Here is a 12,811-nt window from a genome sequence, read left to right as displayed (position 1 = left end):
AAGGGGATCTTTTGAAAATCAACCCTTTGATCATTTCATAGTACTCGCCCAGTGTCTTCCCCGTGCTTTGTGCTATTTCCTATTCTCTGTTTTGTATGGTGCTTTCACAGCCTGCCCCTACTGTAGTGTACAGTAATGCTGAATCTAGCCAACTCCTGTTTGCTCAGCAAAAAAAAAACGAACCAAATGTGGTTGACCGAACTGCTCATGACTTTCAACAGTAAACCCACAGCTAATGGTCAACTGTGTTAAGCAAGTCCTGCCATTAAACAATCCCTTCAGATGAACTGAAAAAAAACACCCCACTCTGCACACACTTTTTTTTTAACAAGCTCTTTAGTCAAAGTGATAGATTTGGCTCTTTAGGCAGACTGCCCTGGGCTCAGCTTCACAAAACGGTCCCAAACAATCTAACCTTCATGACAGCACTAATGAACCTCTGCCAAGCGCGCTGTTGAGCAGTCCTGTCGGCTTTTTAATTCACGCAAGAGCGAGGGGAGCCAGACCATTTCTCAAATGTCATTGTGCGCAGGTTGCTCTTCTAAACAGACCGGCCGCCTCCAACAAGTTTGGTCAATGCCTAGTTTCTTCCCGAACGCTCATTTCCGTGCTACTAAATTCCAGTTCCGAGCACATCTGTTGCTCTCGTAAACGACTCATTTTTCCGCAGTGCACCCCAGTGATCGGATGATCTCACCCACTTTTGTCCTGTGTGTGAAGTGTGTGACTCCACTCTCCAATAAAAATTGCATTTATTTTTAAAGTTTACTGCCAGGGCCTGTGGGCTCTAAGCTGCACTTCTTAAAGGCAAATGGTTTCAGAGACAACACACTCTTGGGTGTAAAATCTGGGACTGATATTAAGTGAGGCAACGGGAATCGATAATTTGAATTTGCTTCGCTGTTAAATTCTACTCTGCTCTTATTAGCCTGGAAGTGATGCTGTCATATGAATACTTAATGGACTCATATCAAATTTCTCTCTCCACTATTTAAACAGCAATGTTAATTTGTTTATTTTAAATGGGTTAATGTCTCTGTTACTGGGTTTAATAAAGACTTTCATTTATATTTTGCTTTTCATGACCTCCGGATCTCCCAAAGCACTTTACAGCCAATGAAGTACTTTTTAAAGTGTAGTCACTGTTGCAATGTGGGAAACGCGGCAGCCAATTTGCGCACAGCAAGCTCCCACAAACAGTAATGTGATAATGACCAGACTGTTTTAGTGATGTTGATTGAGGGACAGATATTGGCCTCCTCTGCTCTTCTTCGAATAGTGCCATGGGGTCTTTTACATCCACCCGAGAGAGCAGACGGGGCCTGGGTTTAACGACATCCAAAAGGCAACTCCCTCAGTACTGCACTGGGAGCGTCAGACTTGAATCCACAACCTTCTGACTCAGAGTTTTTCATTTTAGTGCCTTGAAAAAGTTAGCGTCCCGCCGCTGTAAATTCAGTAATAACGCCCCAAGCAGGAGGTGCGGCACTACTGGAAAGTGCTCCACCTCGGGCTTGGGGCGTTATTACTGAATTTCATGGTGCTACGTGCAGCCGCGCCATGCATGGCAGCATGTAGCACCGCGTCATTGCAGGCCTCCTCCCATGATTAAATCCTGAGGCTCTCAAAGCCTTTAAATGTACAGCTCCTCCACAGCTCCTGGTCTCTCACCATTAAAAAAATAATTTGATTTGTCTTTCTCAGATCCATCCTCACACTTTCCCACATTAAACACCATGGGGGAAAACTTGGGTTGGTTTGCGCCTCTCAGCGCGAATCCCCTAGCGCCCGGGCGCGGCGCCGCTAATGCCTCAAGGGGAGGGGCCTAGCGCTGCACGCAACGGGGCCCTACCGGACCACCAGGGAGCGGGGTGCCGTGAAAACAGCCCGGCACTCGAGAGGCGCGCTGGGCTGAGCAATCGCGGCCGGCACCCTGCATAAAAAAGTGAAAAGGGGAAGGTGCTGGCAGTCGGCCAAAATAAAAATGGTCGCCCGACACCTGCCCTTTAAGTAGCGCCACCGCCGCTGCTGCAAACACGCCCCCTGATAGCGTCCGGCGATAGGTCAGGAGGCGCAAGCGTTGCACTGCGCATGGCGATGATGTCATCGCCGGCGGCACAGCGGGGCGGGGCACTACCGGCTACCGCCGCCGCAAATGTCCCGCTGAATTTGGTGGGAGACGTTAGCGATGCCGCGCCTGGGCGCTAGGGGATTCGCGCTAACGAGAGGCACAAACCAACCCAATCTTTCCCCCATGGTGTTTAATGTGGGGATGTGTGTGGATGGATCTGAGAAAGACAAATCAAAATATTTTTCTAATGGTGAGAGACCCTGGGCTGTAAATTTAAAGGCTTTGAGAGCCTCAAGATTTAGGTGTCACTAAAAGCTGGTACACAGGTAGAAAAGATAATCAAAAAGGCTAATGGAATGTTGACCTTTATTTCAAAGGGGTTGGAATTCAAAAATGAGAAAGCGATGCTTCAGTTGTACAGTGCCTTGGTCGGAGCCCATCTGGAGTAATGCATTCAGTTTTGGGCACTGAACCTCAGGAAAGATATATTGGCCTTGGAAGGGGTACAGCACAGATTCACCAGAATGATACCAGGGCTAAAAGGGTTAAATGATAAGGACGGGTTGCACAAACTTGGCTTGTATTCCCTTGAGTTTAAAAGGTTGAAGGCTGATCTAATCAAGGTGTTTAAAATTATAAAAAGATTTGATAAGACAGTTACAGTTCCTGTGGTGGTGGATTACAGAACAAAAGGGCACAATCTTTAAGTTAGAGCGAGGCCATTTAGGAGTGAAGTCATGAAGCACTTTTTCACACAAAGGATACTGGAAATCTGGAACTCTCTCCCCCAAAAGGCTGTGGATGCTGGGACAATTGAAATTTTCATGACTGAGATCGATAGAGTTTTGTTAGGTACGGGTATCAAGAGATCTGGATCAAAGACGGAGTGGAGGTTCAGATCAGCCATGATCTAATTGAATGGAGCGCTTCAACTATGAGGAGAGACTGGACAGGCTGGGGTTGTTTTCCTTGGAGCAGAGAAGGCTGAGGGGGGACCTGATTGAGGTGTACAAAATTATGAGGGGCATAGATAGGGTAGATAGAAAGGAACTTTTCCCCTTAGTAGAGGGGTCAATAACCAGGCGACATAGTTTCAAGGTAAGGGGCAGGAGGTTTAGAGGGGATTTGAGGAAAAACTTTTTCACCCAGAGGGTGGTTGGAATCTGGAACTCACTGCCTGAAAGGGTGGTAGAGGCAGGAACCCTCACAACATTCAAGAAGCATTTAGATGAGCACTTGAAACGCCATAGCATACAAGGCTACGGACCAAGTGCTGGAAAGTGGGATTAGATTAGACAGGGCTTGATGGCCGGCGTGGACACGATGGGCCGAAGGGCCTCTTTCTGTGCTGTATAACTCTATGACTCTATGACTATGAGCATGCTCGAGGGGCTGATTGGCCTACTCCTTCTCCGACGTTCCTCTGTTCCTATGTTATTTTATGACTTGGGCCCATCCTGTTACTCTCAGTGGAGCCAAAGATGGCTGCCATCTGTAACGGGGTTTATTTCCCTTTCCCTTCCTGCATTCCCTCCACTCAGCAAGGTATCTCTGTCCCAACTCCACCACAACAGGGTCTCTCCCACCATACAGCGGGTTCACTCTCCACAGCCCCATCAACAATGTGTCTGATCTTCTCGTATGTCTCCATTCTTCCCCCTACTTTTTCCTCTTACCCTTCCTCAAGGCACTTGTCACTTTCCTTTCTCGTCCTTAGGCTGCAGCATTGCTAATTTAAGAACTTGCAGGTTATTCACTGGAGGCTGACTTACTGATTTTTCACTCTCTTTCATTCCCTTCTCTTTCCCTCTCGCTACACCTTCCCTAGAATCGGAGAATCATAGAATGATACAGCACAGAAGGAGGCCATCCGACCCATTGTGCCCTGTGCCGGCTCGAGTCTCATATCATCTGCAAACTTTGAAACATTGAACTTTCTTTACACTTTTCCTTTTTCTCGCCCCCCCTTACCTGTCTGCTTCATCTCTCTCACCGGTTTGCTTCTCCCTCCATTTCCTGCAGCGTTTGCAGTGCTGCGTGAGAAAAAGTGGAAGGGGGGAAGGGGAAGAGGTTGGGAGGAAGTGGGCAATGAAAGACTCATTGGAAAATGCACCCGGGAACTGATATCTTTGGGCATTGAGGTGAGCAAAGGGATGCCAGTGCCTGTTGGCTGGGGCAGGGGGGTGGGGAGAAGAAGCGGGCCATGCCACACAGTAGCTCTACCACAGGCCCCTGGCAGCTGCACTTGTGTGGCTATGCCAACAGACAATTGCGTTACAAATTTTGCTTGTTTGTTTGCTGGAGGGAGGTTATACCTGGAGGGAGGGAGGGTATGCATAGATTGGAAGGTCTTGGAAAATCCTGGCAATGTGTGCGTACTGCTTGCTGAAGGGTTTGGGCAGAAGTAGCTGGAGCCAAATTTATGAGTATGTTTGTAGGGATTTTGATTCTGGTTAATATTTTTATGTGATAAATTTTATTGTTAGAATTTTATAGCGGGGAGCTGTATCTTTCAGAATTTATTTTACTGGAGGTGAAGATTGAAATTGCGTAATGTAGTGAATGAATAACAAGAGTCGAAATGAACCAATCAGGGGGAAAGAAAAAACAGAACGACCACAGACTAAAGACATTTAGAGAGGGTGATTTTTTTTCGCCTGGGGATTTCCTGCCATTTCTGCCGTTTCTTCAGCTGAAGAGCCAGGGCATACACGCCGGTTATCCGGACTTTCCGCTGAAGATTTGACCTCCAGTGGGGGAAACCTCCCCCTCGATTAAAGATACTGTGAACTGACAAGACAGGCTTGACGATCCCAACAGAGGCGTTGTTCATGACAACCATAAGAAATGTTATCGTAAAGATTAGCTGATTCGAATCATTTTGACGATGTCAATTATAATACCGACATCGGCGGGTTCATTTGCGATGCTTTGCAAATGAAGTACATTTAACTGCACAGAGCAGTGCCGCTCCTTCAGTAGCCTGTTCTGAGCAAAACACCCCCCCCAGAGCATTTAAACAATTAGAAATGACAAGAGTGAGCAGTTGACGTGTGACTCAGCATGCGAGGGGCATTTTGGCAAAATAACAAAGCTTAGCCTCTAATCCAAGTCCTGAAGTTTTCAATTCCACCTTTGGAATCATTAGTGTCGTACCCGCACACCTCCATCAGTAACAGGCAGGTTGGCCAAACCCTGGTAGTAACGTGGACTGCTTCCTGAAACGTCTGGAAGAATGAAAAGAAAGACTTGCATTTCTATAGCGCCTTACAGCCAATGAAGTACTTTTTGAAGTGTAGTCACTGTTGCAATGTAGGAAACGCGGCAGCCAATTGCGCACAGCAAGCTCCCACAAACAGCAACGTGTTAACGACCAGATAATCTGTTTTTAGTGATGTTGATTGAGGAATAAATATTGGCCAGGACACCGGGGATAACTCCCCTGCTCTTCTTTGAAATAGTGCCATGGGATCTTTTACATAGAATCATAGAATGGTTACTGATGTAAGAAAACTACTAGGCACTTGGTCTAAGCGTTAAACAAAGCTTTAATCAATTGTTTTACAACATGGAGGTCTAGTTGTGTCCTTCACTAGTTCCTGTTAAGAATGTCCTGCGCAAGCTGGGCCTGTGCCCGAGTATTTATACTCTCCCTGGACAGCGCCACCCGTAGGCCACTCAGTATTATTTCATAAGTCTCTTTTTCATGAATGACTGATTCATGTCATTTACAGCACAGAAGGAGGCCATTCGGCCCATCGAGCCCGTGCCGGCTCTCTGCAAGACCACCCCCCTGCCCTTTCCCCATAGCCCTGCAAATTTTTTTCCTTCAGGTACTTATCCAATTCCCTTTTGAACTATTGAGTCTGCCTCCACCACCCTTTCAGGCAGTACATTCCAGATCCTAACCACTCGCAGCGTAAAAACATTTTTCCTCATGTCGCCTTTGGATCTTCTGCCACTCACCTGAAATCTGTCTCCTCTGATTCTTGGCGCTTCCGCCAATAGGAACAGTTTCTCTCTATCTACTCTGTCCAGACCCCTCATGATTTTGAACACCTCTATCAAATCTCCTCTCTAACGTCTTTGCTCTAAGGAAAACATCCCCAGCTTCTCCAGTCTATCCACATAAGTGAAGTCCCTCATCTCTGGAATCATTCTTGTAAATCTTTTCTTCACCCTCTCTAAGGCCTTCACACCCTTCCTAAATTGCGGTGCCCAGAATTCGACACAATACTCCAGTTGAGGCCGAACCAGTGTTTTATAAAAGTTCATCATAACTTCCTTGCATTTGTATTCTATGGGCTGGATTTTGCCAGGCCCGAGGAGGCGGGAATGGAGGCGTGTGGGGTGTTAAAATTGCAAAAAGTGGCGGGCGGGCCGGGCGGGCCCGACCCTGCCTCCATCCCGCTTCCAAGCAATTTTCCCAAATGCGTGGTTTCTGATCCCATCTCCGTCCCACCTCCAAGACGCGGGATAGGCCCTTAAGGCCCTTAACAACCACTAAATTGCCTCTACAATCCCATTTTGAGAGGCCTTTCTGATTTTAACACGTTTCCCATGTGATTCACGTCTCCTCTGAAACACGACGGTGAAACCTGGCGGGAGCACAATTGGATTACTGACTATCAGCTGCAGCTCCACCATTAAATAGGAGATTTGATCAGTCATCATTTGCAGGTGGCAGGACTTTGTTGTCTCAGGTCTGGGGGAACTTTTAGAAGGCATAACCATAGCTGTGGAAGTTGGAGCCTGACACCCATCTCCAGTGTGACCTCCTGGGAAACCCCTCTCGCCACCTTGACTGAGCGCTTCCTCAACTGAGGCATCTACCAGAAGCATGGGAACCATTTATTTCCTTTCCACCTGGACATCAGATTCAGACGAAGACCAGCCGCAGCAGCAGCAGAACCATGAACAACAGCAGCACCAACAGCAGCGGCAACAACAGGAGCGCCAAGCTGCTGCTCACCCACCTGAAGCTGCACAGGCCAGAAGGCGCCAGCCCATGGAAACCCGTCAGCGCAGGAGATACCCCCAAAACAGGGTCTACAGTGAGCAGCAGTGCCAAAGGCGGCTCCGACTTTCGCGAGAGGTAGTGAGTGACATCTGCGCAATGGTGCAGCAAGACCTGGAGCCCAGAGGAGCAGGTGGACAACCCTTACCAGTGGCCGTCAAAGTCACCACCGCACTCAACTATTTTGCTTCAGGCTCATTCCAGGGATCAGCAGCAGACATCAGCGGCATCTCCCAGGCGGCCGCACACACTTGCATCACGCAGGTAACCAATGCCCTCTTTGCCATCGCGCACAATCACATCCATTTCTCCAAGGATCAAGCAAGTGTCACGGCGCATGCGGTTAGATTAGCTAATCTGGCAGGCTTTCCAAGGGTGCAGGGCGTCGTTGACTGCACACATGTGGCCCTTAAGGCACCCCATCATAATCCAGTTATTTTTGTCAACCGCAAGGGCTTCCACTCCCTCAACGTGCAGCTGGTGTGTGACCACAAGAAGAAAATTTTGCATGTTTGTGCCAAGTACCCTGGCAGTTGCCATGACTCCTTCATACTGCGCCAGTCTAGTGTGCCTCCGCTCTTCAGTCTGCCAGACCAAATTAACAGATGGCTACTTGGAGACAAGGGCTATCCCCTGAAGATGTGGCTAATGACGCCGTTGAGGAGACCAGCCAAAGAAGCTGAGGAGAGCTACAACTACAGCCACATTTCCACCAGATCCATAATCGAGCAAACCATCAGCATGTTGACAGTGCACTTCAGATGCCTGGATAGATCAGGTGGAGCCCTGCAGTACTCAGCAGCCAGCATCTCCAGAATCGTTGTGGTTTGCTGTGCACCTCACAACATGGCACAGCGTCGTGGCTTGCAGATTCCTGAGGACCAAGTGGCTCCTCACATATCCTCCTCAGATGAGGAGGAGGAGGAGGAGGAGGAGGAGAAGAGTGAAAACGAACATCTTGCAGAGGCCCATCAACCAGCGGCAACAGTACGCGAGAACATTGCTGCCCGGGATGCAAGGAACGTACTCATCTTGGCCAGATTTGCTTAGCCTAGCCAATCAAGCACTTTTGCCTCGCAGCTTCTTACCAGAGCATCGACAAGGGCCAAGAATCAGGGGATTCCTAGCACTCTGACCACCATACTGACAATTGCAAGTAATTCTAAGCCCTCAATGTGGAAGTCCCATTTGCGAAATGACACATGCCACAACTGAAACAGTTGCCATCAAATTTTTATTTACAATAACCAACTGATGGCATTTTTAAAATAAACACAACGGGGCAGTAATTCCTCCCCAAACGCGTGAGTACGGAAGGGATACTCACGCGTCTGGCCGGAGGAAATGCCGGTTTTCAGCATGCACAGCGCATGCGCTGAAAACCGGCATTTCCTCTCCTCTAACCCAAGAGTTGAAGAGGCTAGCGCGTGCGCTGTAGGGGGCAGCGCGTGCGTCTTGGATTTCCTCTGTTTTGGGGGATTTGCGTATGTGTAAAGGCCTCCGGTCTTTACGCTTGTAAAAAGCACACATAAGTATTTATTTTTACAGGTAAGTGGTGTTTTAGTGCAATTTAGAATTTTTTTCCCACAGGTTTATTATTTTAAAGAATCTACAATAAGGTAAGTTTAGTTTTAGACTCTTTTTATTAAAAATTTATTTTTTTCAAAAAAAAAATTATTGTTTAAATTATTTTTTTAAACTTATTTATACTTAATTTAACGATTGGGATGTTTTTTTAAAATTTTATTTATAGTTTAAGTAGTGTTTTGGGGTGCAGTACTTCTCATGAGTTTGACAGTTCTTACTCTCAAACTTATGAATGAAGTTTCCCCTCCCCTGATTGGCTGAACAGTGCTCACCTGATCCCAGCCGCCACATCGCACTAACTACGCCGCTGGGTCAGGTTAGCACAACGCGCCGACATCAGAACCTGGCCACTGACAGGAAATCCACTGCGGGCCAGGTTTCAGATGTCGGCGTGCAGGGTGAGTGCACATCGGGGGCTTGCATGCGCGGCAAGCTCCCGACACCAAGTTCTGGGCCAACATTTTACCCAAGTGACTACCCTTGTGACTATTTGTGCAGTATCTTTCTCTTACGCGTGCTCCTATGTGGTGCTTCCCCTGTGGCTTCAGCAGATGTGGAGGCCCCTTCCTCACTTTCTTGCTGCTCCTGTCTCAACACCTTTGGCGGGCGTCCTCTGGGGTTGCGAACCTGTGAGGGCTCGTCAACAGTCTGCTGCTCCTGCGGCTGTGCAGGCGTTGAGACGCCGATCTCAGTTGGGTGGGGACTCTGGTGCGGCTCTGACCGAGGGCTCTGCAGTGGCATGGAAGTGTGAGCGCTTGGAGAGGAGCCCCCACTTCCTTGATGTCTGCCACCAACTTCCCTCTCATGGGGCAGGTCCCCCTCAGCGCTTGCAAGTGGCTTGAGAGCACCTTGCTGCACATCAGGGGGCCATGTGGACCCGTATCTGCACTGGCAGTCCTACTCAGAAGGACTTCCATGAAGCTCTGGTTTCCCTGTTCAATAGCTGACCTCGCTCCTCCAGAGATGTCATTCTATTCTGAACACTCACCGGCCTAGAAATTGGGTTGGGGCGCCAAAGTGGCGCCAAAGTCGCCTGAGCGCAGGATTTAGCGCAGCGTTCGAGGCTTTAGCGATCGTCAGATATTCAGTTTCATTGCCCCTAGAGGGAGATGGGGCGAGGCTCGAGGCGCTCCGCGTCCCTCTTAGGGCGCTGAAACTGAATATCGCAGCGCAACGTGCCACAGCGCCACACGCTGCGGCACGGCATGCTGCGGTACTGCAGGCCTTCCTCCCATTGTTAAGGGGGAGGGGCCTGCAACAGCGTGATCCCCGCTAGCGAGTGCCGGCAAATGAGCCCGGCACCAAGGAGAAGTGCCGGGCTCTCGGGAAACAGCCAGCAATGCCGCGGGGGGGTGGGGGGTCAGGAGGCCGGGGACGGAGGTGCTGGCAGGCGGCCGCCGAAAAAGGCAGCCGCCCCGCACCTCCACCTTAACTTGCGCCGCTGCCGGCACAGCAAGGCCCCGTGAACCGGGCACGGGTAGCGAACGGCACAACTGCGGCGTTCGCTACCAAATATCGCGAACGGGGCGCAAATGGGGCCCTGCACACACTGATGACGTCATCGGTGGCGGCGCAGCGCAAATGGCTAATGCCACCATTAGCGCCCCTGTTGAATATCGCGGGAGGCGCAGCCAGTGGCGCTACAGCCACTGACTGCCTCTTTAGGCGCTAACAGGTGGCGCTACTCACCCAATTTTTCCCCCACCATGTTTTCCTCACTCCGGCGACTTACTGCCTCCATGGCCATAGCCAGCCTTTCCACGGAGGTTGCCATTCTTTCCATGGTCCTGCGTTCATGCGCCAATGACTCCACAAAGGCTCTGCTCATGTTCGCTATGGACTCCTCCATTCACTCCACACTCACATCGACCCTGGAGACAAAACCTGCCAGAGACGCCTGCACCAGTTCCTGGAGTTCCAGCACCGCTGTTCTTCTGGATGGACCCAGAGGCAGAGGGTCGACATGCAGCTGAGCCGAGCTGGGAGAGTCCTGCGCCCTCCGACTAGGACTCTCTACTGCTGTCCCTGTCGCCACAATCTGCTGATGCTCACTTGTGAGCTTTGATACACCAGGTGGCAACTCTACTCTATCTCGCGATAGTCCCACCGAGGTGTGAGTGGCTGCGCTGGTGCTGGGTTGGCTGAATTCTGCTGATGCTGCGCCCTCAGAGGTTGCAGCTTCCTCTGAGGAGTCTGGAGACTCAGGCTGTTCCACCTGGATAGTGGGGATGGGTGCTTGCGATGGTCCTGTGGGGGAGTAAAGGAAAGAGTCAGAGATGTGGGGCCAAGGTTACATGCACATTGCATATTGCAGATGATCATAAGTCCATCTGTTAGAGCTTCAGAATCATTATCAGTGACTCATGCAATGTCATTGAGAGAGATGATAAACTATCCTGTCACCAGCTTTCTCTGATGCGCCCGTCTGTCCGTCCCACACTTGCGCATCGTCCTCGAGTCCCACTGTCTCCAGGACCGCCTCCTCCCAGGGGGTGAGCTGGGCTACTGAGGGTGGCCCTCCTCCTTTCCTCGCTCTTTCCCTCTTATTGTGAGCTCTCTTTTCCTGCAATGAGGGAGACAAGTGGAGTTTGAGTGAGAATGAAGGAGTGAGTGTAGAGAATCCATAGCATAGATGCTTAGAAGGAGACAAAGATGGAGTGAGGTGGCAAGACCAAGGGCCCTCCCTGTGTTTTGTAAGTTGTTTTCATAGCATCACAGTGATAGGGAGTGTGAGGGCTGCATAGTCGAATAGTTAGGTGAATGTGACCATAGAGAGAGAGGGAATGGGTAAGGGTGCAGGGATGTCAGTGTCAAGTGGGATGTGGAGGAAGAGGTTGCTAAAGCTGAGTGCTGGTGAGGAGAGGCAATGGGGATCAGATTGAGGGTGATGGGAAATTCGCACTCACTTTTCCAGTGCGCAGAAGGTCATGAAACCTCTTCCTGCACTGAATCCAGGTTCTGCGGATGAGGGACAACGAGTTCACCTCCTGGGCCACCTGGACCCACACAGCCTTCGTCTGCTGGGGAGGCTTCTTCCTCCCTGAAGAAGGGAAGAGCACCTCCTTACTAGCTCTTGCTCCCTCCACCAAAGCTTGTAGGGCGACGTCATCAAATCTGGGAGCAGACTTAGGTCTCCCGCTGCTCATTCTGCCTCCAGGTCCCTCACTGCAAAGGCCAAAAGGTTGGCAGTCTGCAGAAGAAGCAAGGCTTGTTGCAGACCTTAAATGCAGCAGCAATGATGTCATCAGAGGCGAGTTTCAGACTGAAAAAACTAATTGGGCCATGGGTTCCCACATGCTGGAACTCAATTGCCCAATTATGTGAAAATCGCATTAATCTCCCACATCGATTTGGAATCAGGTGGATAACACGAAAAGTGGATGACACGACCCCAGCCCGCCCCAATGACAAAACCCAGCCCATAGTCTCTATTTATGAAGCCCAGGAATCCCGTATGCTTTTTTAACCGCTTTCTCAACCTACCCTGTCACTTTCAACGATTTGTGCACATATACCCCCAGGTCTCTTTGTTCCTGCACCCCCATTAGGATTGTACCCTTTAGTTTATATTGCCTCTCCTCGTTCTTCCAAACAAAATGTATCACTTCGCAATTTTCTGCGTTAAATTTCATCTGCACCGTGTCTGCCCATTCCACCAGCCTGTCTATGTCTTCTTGAAGTCTATCACTCTCCTCCTCACTGTTCACTATACTTCCAAGTTCTGTGTCATCTGCAAATTTTGAAATTGTGCCCCATACACCCATGTCCAAATTATTAATATATATCAAGAAAAGCAGTGATCCAATACCGGCCCCTGGGGAACACCATTGGATACCTTCCTCTAGTCCGAAAAACAACTGTTCACCACTACTGTCTGTTTCCTGTCACTTAGCCAATTTCATGTCCATGTTGCCATTGTCCCTGTTATTCCATGGGCTTCAACTTTGCTGGCAAGCCTATTATGTGGCACCTGAGAGAACAGATGAGGCGTTTGTTTAACATCTCATCTGAAAGATGGCTCCTCCAACAGTGCAGCAGCCGCTCAACACTGCAGTGGAATGTCAGTCTAGACATTTATGCTCAAGTGGGACTTTGAACCCACAACTTTCTGACTCTGAGGCAAGAGTGCTACCCAC

General features: G+C 49.5%; 1 protein-coding gene across 4 annotated transcripts in view; it reads left to right on the top strand.

The window, feature by feature from the left end:
* The window catches only part of LOC147108825 (transcription factor MafB-like), a 388,751-nt gene that overhangs the window by 224,075 nt on the left and 151,865 nt on the right, over positions 1-12,811 (top strand). The window lies entirely within an intron of this gene.

Source organism: Somniosus microcephalus, chromosome 13 (assembly GCF_052327205.1).
Source record: "Somniosus microcephalus isolate GS21.2 chromosome 13, FLI_Smic_1.0, whole genome shotgun sequence".
NCBI lineage: Eukaryota > Metazoa > Chordata > Chondrichthyes > Squaliformes > Somniosidae > Somniosus > Somniosus microcephalus.
The sequence above is the reverse complement of the archived record's forward strand: the minus strand, read 5'-3'. Positions and strand labels throughout refer to the sequence as shown.